The sequence below is a fragment of the Cygnus atratus genome, chromosome 3, assembly GCF_013377495.2.
Source record: "Cygnus atratus isolate AKBS03 ecotype Queensland, Australia chromosome 3, CAtr_DNAZoo_HiC_assembly, whole genome shotgun sequence".
Taxonomy (NCBI): Eukaryota; Metazoa; Chordata; class Aves; order Anseriformes; family Anatidae; genus Cygnus; species Cygnus atratus.
The window spans coordinates 50,639,793-50,646,721 of record NC_066364.1 but is presented as its reverse complement, the minus strand read 5'-3'; the positions used below and the strand labels follow the sequence as shown (position 1 = coordinate 50,646,721).

At 39.3% G+C, this 6,929-nt stretch overlaps 1 long non-coding RNA gene across 1 annotated transcript; it reads right to left on the bottom strand.

Annotated features, from left to right (window-relative positions):
- Positions 1-2,614: 2,614 nt before the first annotated feature.
- Positions 2,615-5,842, bottom strand: LOC118244158 (uncharacterized). The gene is made up of 3 exons (XR_004777474.1): positions 5,790-5,842; positions 4,487-4,720; positions 2,615-2,925 (listed from the first exon to the last, which is right to left on the bottom strand). It is a non-coding gene; the product is annotated as an uncharacterized LOC118244158 (long non-coding RNA).
- Between the last annotated feature and the right edge of the window lie 1,087 nt (positions 5,843-6,929).

Here is a 6,929-nt window from a genome sequence, read left to right as displayed (position 1 = left end):
AAAATAAAGGAGACTATATGCCAGGTGTAATTTTGGTATTATCCTATACAGCAAAAGGTTGAATATAAGTGGGAGTAAAACTAATGTTATAATGAGCAGGAGTAAAACTCATGTCCTTCAGTGTCATATTTGCAGATGATAGTATGATCCAATTGCTCCTGCATTCATAGGTGTTGCTAATTAGAGTCAAAAAAAAAAAAAAAGAAAAAAAAAAGGCCAGCATAAATTTGTAGTCTGCTCAAAGTCCTAAGAAGTTTACAAGTTTAAAACTGTTAACTGTTTACCTTGATATTCACATGGTATTTTGCATATACTAACAAAAAAATGTCACTGCTAACCTTCCAATCTAAGTGCATAACTATGATGCAGAAGACGTTGAATTCATTAAATCAGTGGCAGAAGTGTCTGCAATGAAAATATTCTCACATAGATTCTGGAGAAATATCTCAAATATATGCAGATATGAGCAGGTACCCGAGGAAAAAAAACGAACCTATAGTGATTGAAAAGATGGAGACAAAAATTCTTTCTAATGACATGGGAAACATAAAAACACATTTTCACATTTAAGTCTATGTTGTACCTGTACTGATTTAGTGTACTTCCTGGATCCACCATACACGTATTCACATGTACTGAATATCGGCACTTAACCTCCCCATGCCTGTGTAAACGTGTAACTTGAACCTATTGAATGGATATACACAATGGCTTTTATTGAATTGTTTCAGGTTTCCTATCAAGGCTTTGTCTCCCCCCTTCTGTCTGAGTGTTCAGATTTCTAGAAGTGGTTCTTTGATGTATGCTCATAAACACCGGGGGATTTCCCCTCCCTTCTCTTTCCCTTCAATTCCCTCTTTGTGTTTGGAACAGTAATTCAACTACTAACCTTTGTCTGTGCTGTATTTACAGCTACGCTCCTCTCAAAGGGCTGCTTTATTTATTTATTTAGGCTGGGAGGGGCTGAGATGCATGCCAGAGAAGCCATTTTGGAGAATCTTTTTTGGTGTTCTTGCAGGCACTGCTTAGAGAAGAGCAGCTCCTCCAACATAGGGATGTTTTTTTTCCTATCATTTTTACCTTTTCAAACCAGCTGATGCATTACGATACAGCTATTTTCAATTTGCCATCGTGTCTTTACAGGTGAGACTTCATCAGAGCATTTATAGCAAAAAAAGGGCCCTCTCTCTCTTGTTTTGATGTTACTCATTCCCAAACTGGTTTGGCAAGTCAGTTAAAAATTACTCCATGCCCATACATGTGTGCAAAGTGGTCTCCAGCAATCACAAACATCCATCTCCCCTGGCTGAAAGTTCCTATAAAGAATATACAATAATCACCCCCTCTCCACCCAGAAACAAAGGGTTTGTCTTCTGCCCCTAAACCTTAATGGAAAAGACCTTAACAGAATAGATCAGTACCTCCTTAGCACCCAATAGCCTCACATTTGGCACTCTTTCTTAGCCACTGTATTAGCTTCAAGGAAGATTTGTGGCAGTTCATTCATTTGCCTCTTCTCTTTTGTTGAGAAAAGTGTAGTATTTTTTTTTTCCTTCTCTGTTTTGTTACCATGAAGGCTCAAACTGTAAGGCACCTTATGTGTTCTGTTCTTAGACTCTTAGACATGCAATACTCCAGCTGGAATTAATTTTTTTTTTTTTTTAAACTACAGCTCTTATAGTGTGTGCCATTAAAAACATTTGCTATTCTGAAGTGATTACAATCCCACAGCATCTCCTGCTCCATAAAAATACTATGGTATGAGGGACTGAATAGAGGGACTGAATAGTTTTCCTTTAGGGAGATGTACGTCTCCTCTCTCCTGAAGAAATTCACACCTTCTATGAGCAATGGTGATGATTTCTAATTAAATAAGAAAGGCTAACCTCCTTGATGAACAACATTAAGTTATTAGTAGACATTGTTACAAGCCCTTTTGTTTATTGTGTTTTAAGAATGACATACAAGCAGTGTAATGCATGACTAAATGTGTCCAGCTTTGCTAACCATACAATTTGTTCCCCTCTTACGCTATTTTTCCACTGATGTATTGTAAGGGTTATATGTAATTCACAAATATGTAAGAGGGTCGGGGCTGTGGTATTTTGCCTAAAACAAACCCAAATAATGTCTCTTTGAGAATACTCATCCTCAGCCCTTGCTGCTGTCATCCTGCATATAAGCTGAAGAAGTAGTATCACTGGGGTAAACAGTTTAAAAATTTCAGATCATGGATGCCATTTAGATTTTCCAAGTCAATGTTTTTCTTGTTAAGTTTCTGCACTAAGAATTAAAGAATCTATGGACAATGTGATATCTGTGTGCTGGTGTGGCCTCACCTCGAGTCCTTTGTGCAGTTTTGGGCGCCATGGTATAAGGACATACAACTATTAGAGTGTCCAAAGGAGGTCTAAGAAGATGGTGAAGGGTCTGGAGAGCAAGACATGTGAGAAGTAGTTGAGGTCCCTTGGTTTGCTCAGCCCAGAGAAGAAGAGACTGAGGGGAGGCCTCAGGGTGGCCTGCAGCTTCCTCATGAAGGGGAGTGGAGGGGCAGGTGCTGAGCTCTTCTCTCTGGGGACCACATACAGGACCTGGGAGAACAGCATGGACCTGCGACAGGGGAGGGATCCAGGGATGGTAGGAAAAGATTCTTCACTGAGAGGTGGTCATGCACTGGAACAGGCTCCTCAGGGCAGTGGTCATGGAATTGAGCCTGCCAGATTTCAAGAATTATTTGGACAATGATAATAGATATATAGTTTAATTTTTAGCCAGTCTTCTGTGGAGCCATGACTTGGACTCAATGATCCTTGTGGGTCCCTTCCAGCTTGGAGCGTTCTATGATTCTGTGACTCTATGTTCCAATGCCTCAGTTCAGGGTATCCATAAAGCAACCTGTTCCAAAAGTAGAATGTCGAGGTCTTTCTGAAAATAAATAAATACATAAATAAATAAATAAAAAATCCCCAAACCAACAAATAAAACCTAACAGGTGAATCCCATATGCTGGTCTCCTACAATTACCTACTGATAAAGTAGACAGTTTGGTGGGATATTTTTCCTGTCTTTCTGCCTTTGGGATGGTTTCACTGGGTACCTGGAGGGTTCCTTTGTCCTTTAGCGGCTCCCAGGTCCAGCCACAAACTGGAAAAGCTGTTCTATGCTGCTTTGTGACCATGACCAACTCTGCCCCTCTGTACAGCTTTTTTTTTTTTTTTTTTTTAAATGAAGAATGGCTTAAAATACTCTTTCTTCTCTCTAATAGATTTATTTGATTACTCCCTCCTTTCCCCCTACTTGTTGGCAAATATCTTCGGAGGCAATAATGAGATATGTGAACATATGTAGTTTTGTACGTGGAAAAATAAATGCTGAATTTCTAAATATTACATATATATAGAACTTGCAATGCATAAAGGATGTCATTTGTCTGTGAAAATAAAGACTACACTTACTTTTTTGAAGACATACCAAACATAAACAATGTTTAAACATAAAGAGAAAAGTCTCATTTTTGCTATTTTGAAGACCCTGTGCCCTGTGTTCAGGTATAAATGACCTTGTAAATTCACTGGTTTTGTTAGAATAAAAGTGGGCTTGACTCTCTTCAAAATAGTCAGCCATGGCATGGTGATACCTATATTATCTGTGGCACATCTAGCTTGGTGCTGCTTACCCTCATGAGTGACAGCTAGCCAGTGTATACTGAAACTAAGGCAGGTTCCAGGATCACATTTGCACCTAAAAGCCGAGGCAATGGAATAGAGAAGTCTATCCAAGCATATTACATGCACTCCTTTGTCTGCCACTCAGCCAGACAGCTGTGGAGCTTTCTTTATTACTACTACTATTATTATTGTTATTACTACTATTATTGCAATACTTTTTTCCTTCACAGATCCTATCATGAATTTACTTTTCCTGCAGCAAGACTGCTAATACCAAAAAATGAGGGGATGTACAAGAATGGGAGCATTCGGGAGGACAAACAGGAGCCAAGGAGAGGGAGCCTGCTCTCTGTGTAGCTTCCTGAAACTAATCTTGGTGCTCTGGAAATTACATGAATAGCTAATGTTCTCCATGGCTGCTGAAAGGAAGGGGATGGCATGCAGCTCTTGTCTGACTGCCTCCTGCTCCTGTCATCAGAGGGGGCTCTGGGAGTGAGAGGTCAGGGGGATAATCCTGCACCTGCAGCACACAGAGGGCCGGGTGCCCAGCTCCTGGCCAGCCCCGCTGTAATTGATGCTAATTATTACAGAGCCAGCGTGCCCTTCCATGGAGGAGCAGGTGGGAGCCTTTGCTGCACTCGGGACCATTATCCTAATAACAAGCTTACCATTCTCTGCACAGGCTTAGGAGTACAAAGACACAGGCAATACTTTGGGGAGATCCTTAAAAAGGTTTCTTGGGCATCTCCTAATATGATGAGGTAAAAGTCCCCAAAAGTGAAAGGGCAGAACAAACCAGTAGATAAAAAAGGTAGTACCTAATGGCCAGCAGCCCCCCGTCCTTCCAGTGAACCTGGTGGATGTTACTTTGGGAGTTTTAGACAGCACTTGATGGTTTCTTTGGAGGTAGAGATTTTGCACCCTGTCAGCTGTGAGAGGAGTCAGGTGTAAGCAGCCACTTCAGGGACCTGGAGGCCTCCCGGGGGAATCTGTTCTGGAGCTGTCCATCTGTTTGCAAGTTCTGATGTGAAGGGCTGGTCTCAGGAAGGGGCCTGAGAAATAAGACAAGAAAGCACGGGAATCCAGATGCTGATATGATATTGGATTTTGGCCAAATAAAAAGTCAATAAATGTTAATACTAGAAAGCTTATTTATTTATTATTTACTCCTTCCTCTGTGCTTAAAGGGATTGTTCCCCTCCCATTCCGCAGAATGCCAGGCACCCAGATGGAAGAAGATACGAGCTGCCAGCTGTTTGAATGAGTGAACACTGTCTATACTGAAAGATACATCCCAGGATTTTGCAATCATGTTGGTAGCACTTTAATAAATATCAGAGCATTAAAGTCAAAATCAGAGCTGAACACTGAGGACACAATAACTAAAAATAAACACTTTAAAAGGGCTAAATTACTGTTTTTCAATGTATGGTTTGTGTACTCTGTGTAGTGTGTTAAATGATTGCAAAAATATTAGAACATTGCTCCTCAAAAGCCTACACTTGAGTTCCTGTGTATTCAAATAAACAAAACAAAACAAAACAAAAAAAAGAAAAGAGGAAAAATAAAAGAAGAAAACAAACAGTGTAGGCTAATTTTAACAGGCTTGTAAATAAAAGTCTGGAAACACCATGCAAAATGGGCTGTGGATTTCTCAGAAGCCAATTAGAGAATCTTTTTTAAAACCCTGGAGTAGATGACCTTTTGGATAGGCTTTTCTCATCACTGATACACAAATATGTGATTTATAATGCAATCAGCGGATTGCATTAAAAAGTTAATGCATGCTGCTTGAGGATGTCACATCCTGCATCAGTTGGTATAGATTATATTGACCATTTTATGTAATTTACTGTTATTTTTTTCAGAGCTTGACACTGAGGTGTAGTTAAGCTCCTAATTTAATCATGTGTCTCTTAGCTTTATGGGATCACTGTGCCTAGGGAAGTTGACATGATGATTCATTAAAAAGTCAGTTATACTTTGAAAATTGAAAAAAGAAGATGAAGAAAAAAGAAATATTCTTGAAAGCATTAGGTTAAAAGCAGAAAGGGGAGACATCATTTATGAAAAATCGTAAACCCATTCAGACATCACAAGGATACATTTTCAGATACAGACCTTGGGTTACTCAGGGGTCAACAGTCACAGCCAAGCATCACCTGCTTCTTCAAATCCCTTCTAATGACCCTGGAAGTGTTGGTAGCCTTTGCAGTTTTAAAAACAAACCCAGATCCATTAGCTCTGCAGAAGTCATGAATTTAGCTTAAGAATCATAGCAATAAAAAAATAAATGGCAATAAAAAAGCAAGCAAACAAACAAAGAAAACCCCATACAAAACAACAACAACAAACAAACAAAACAACAACAACAACAAAAACAACAACAAAAACAAGCCCCAAATCATTGTCTGGGCTTCTTCTTATTTACATTTTCAGTACTTGAACCTTAAAGGCTTGATTTTCCCTGTAGCCAGAGAATTAAAAAAAATATATATATATTTTCTTGACAAAATATTTTTTGAATAAAATTTTCAAGAATCACAGAGTTCCAGGAAGTGGAAAATCTCATCTCCCACAGCATTTTTGAAATACAGCAAAATTGACTTCAATTTTTAGTGCCATCATACCTGGAGTGTCCAGACAAAAGATTTAAGTCATTAAGATGTTGGAAAGAAAAAAATAGATAAATACCTGTAATAACTGACTCAATTATTATGTTGGATAGTCTGTGCTGTATCACAATAATTTATTAGAAGTTTTGCTAGGAAATGAACCTACAGAATGGGTATGGTTCTTGTCTTTTGCATCTCATCAACTTGGAGGTGATGAAGTGATTTTAGGTGGTCTGGCTCAGCCTATTGAACCTTGCAGACCACATTTTTTCCAAGAAGATTTAAATACTTAAGCCTGCTGGGAGAGGAGCAGTGAAGTTTCAGACAGATATGTGCTCTCTTGTAAGAAGGTTGGCTTCCTAAATGGCTCTGCAAGTTGTGAGTAGATAAGAGGATACTCTGGGCAGGAGCTTCAGCTGCAGTTCAATGCCACAACTTTTCCCCATTTTGTGTCCTCAAATCCCACTCTCTGCCCTCAAATTCCAGGAAAAAACAAACAAACAAACAAACAAACAAACAATGTTTGGTGGTCACTGTATAAGGCTGACAGTCTGAAACTGTCTTGTGGCTGGCAGAGGAAGAAAGACATGGGCTTATCTGTAAGAGAAAGTGGAATAGACACCAGATGTGTGATACCCACATGGAC